This window comes from Myotis davidii, unplaced genomic scaffold (genome assembly GCF_000327345.1).
Source record: "Myotis davidii unplaced genomic scaffold, ASM32734v1 scaffold354, whole genome shotgun sequence".
In the NCBI taxonomy this organism is placed as follows: domain Eukaryota; kingdom Metazoa; phylum Chordata; class Mammalia; order Chiroptera; family Vespertilionidae; genus Myotis; species Myotis davidii.
Genome location: NW_006285785.1, coordinates 655002 through 657173, shown reverse-complemented (window position 1 = coordinate 657173; position 2172 = coordinate 655002). Strand labels below are relative to the sequence as shown.

Here is a 2172-nt window from a genome sequence, read left to right as displayed (position 1 = left end):
CAGCAGGAGGTCTGACTGCAAGCTTCGGCCCGGTCCCTGGGGATTCCTGAGGTTTTCCAGACCATGAGACAGCGGCCGGGCTGAGCGACCCCCCTCCCTGAGTGCATAAATATTTGTGCACTGGGTCTCTAATATATATATTTCAGAGAGGAAGGGAGAGGGAGAGAGAGATAGAAACATCAATGATGAGAATCATTGATCAGCTGCCTCCTGCACACCCCACACTGGGGATCGAGCCCAAAACCTGGGCATGTGCCCTGACCTGGAATCAAACCAATACTTCCTGGTTTATAGGTGATGTTCAACCACTGAGCCACACCAGCCGGGCTCTAATTTAGTTTTTAACAGAATGTGGGGCCAGGGTGGAAGCAGAAGTGAAACCTATTAACCTGTTAGGAAGCTGGTGTAGTAATTCAGGTAAAAATAAAGATAATACAGCCCTAGCCAGTTTGGCTCAGGGAATAGAGCATCAGCCTGTGGGCTGAAGGGTCCCAGATTTGATTCCAGTCAAGGGCACATGCCTGGGTTGCAGGCGAAATCCCCAGCAGGGGGCCTGCAGGAGGCAGTCGATCAATGATTCTCTCTCATCATTGATGTTTCTATCTCTCCCTCTTCCTTCCTCTCTGAAAGCAATAAAAATATATTAAAAAAGATAAAATAGTAACAATAACAATAATAGCAACTACAACAATAGTTTTATTGGCTACTTATTTTGCCAGGCCCTGTGCTAAGCACTTTATACACATTATCCATCAAATCCTCACAGCAATCCTAAGGCAGGCATTGTGATCATCTCCATGTTCTAGATGACGAAACTGAGACACAGAGAGGGCAAGTGATTTACCCAAGGTCACACAGCCGGTCATTGGGGAGCGGAGATTTGAACCCAGGCAGGTCTGACTGTGGACTCAGCCCTCGTAGCCAGCCTGGGGTGAGGGCATGATGAAGGCTGCAGGGACCAAGCTGATCAGGATCCTCTTTCACTAACCCCAGCCTCCGCAGCACGTGGGCCGGGAAGGCAGCGGGCCCTGGAGAACCTTCTGCCCAATATGGTGGGAGACCAGAAACCTAAGGCTGTGCTTTGAATGAGACACTCAAAGGCACTCCCCTAAAAGGCACTCCCTGGGCGAACAGAGAAGCCAGGAGAGCCCCAGGCAGGAGGTCTTCTTTGCGCTTTTGCATCAAAAGCCCAAGGGAGGAAGGGCGTGGGAGGAGTTCCTGCCCAAGGCCAGGGCACCCTCAGGCTGTGCCTGGGACATCCCTCCCCCACCAGCTGGGAGGGTCCCGTCTGACCTTGACCATCAGAGCCCTAGCAGCCTCCTCTCCTGGACTCTTTCCTGCTCTCTGCTTTGTTCCTTCACAGCAGCGGTTCTCAACCTGTGGGTCGCGACCCCTTTGGGGGTCAAACGACCCTTTCACAGGGGTCGCCTAAGACCATCGGAAAACACATATATAATTACATATTGTTTTTGTGATTAATCACTATGCTTTCATTATGTTCAATTTGTAACAATGAGATTGGGGGTCACCACAATGTGAGGAACTGTATTAAAGGGCCGCGGCATTAGGAAGGGTGAGAACCACTGCTGCACAGTGTGAAGGTGCATCAGCTGCTACCAGAGCGTATCTGTGTCTGGTGAGCGATGATCCTCCCACATGGGGTGTCATCTCCAGGACAGCAGAGCCCTGTCCTCTCCCCCAGGGCCCAGGTGGCCATCTGGACTGCCAGTGCCTGGGCCACCAACCGAGCCTGCCTTCGCCATGTGAGCCGAGTTGGCCAGGGTGGCCCCGGGCACTGCCAGGGTCTGACAAGGTCTGGACAAGGGTCTGAGTCAATGTTGTCTCAGGTGTCAAGCTGCTGGAGAAGTTGGTCCGGAGCCTTCGGGGGGCCCTGCAGGACCCTCCCCCTCTCAGGACCTGCCCCTCCCCTCGGGGCCTGCCGAGCCCCCCACAACCCCTACAATAAGGGTGGAGGGGAGGTTGTCTGGGCAGGAGCAGGATAACTTTGAGTCAACAGAACAGGGAGACTGAGAGCATCAGAACCACAAACCTAGAGGGAGAGATGGAGAGAGAGAGACTGACACAGAGAGACTAGAAGAACCAAAAGTAGAAGCAGAAATGGGCAGAGACAGGGACATAGGCTGGGCAAAAGGAGGCGCTGGGGGGAGGAGG

General features: G+C 53.4%; 1 long non-coding RNA gene across 1 annotated transcript in view; it reads left to right on the top strand.

The window, feature by feature from the left end:
- Positions 1–39, top strand: part of LOC107181993 — an 18297-nt gene extending 18258 nt beyond the window's left edge. Inside the window, exon 3 of the long non-coding RNA XR_001512711.1 lies at positions 10–39. This is a non-coding gene — a long non-coding RNA (uncharacterized LOC107181993). The remainder of the gene's footprint in view (positions 1–9) is intronic.
- The last annotated feature ends 2133 nt before the right edge of the window (positions 40–2172 follow it).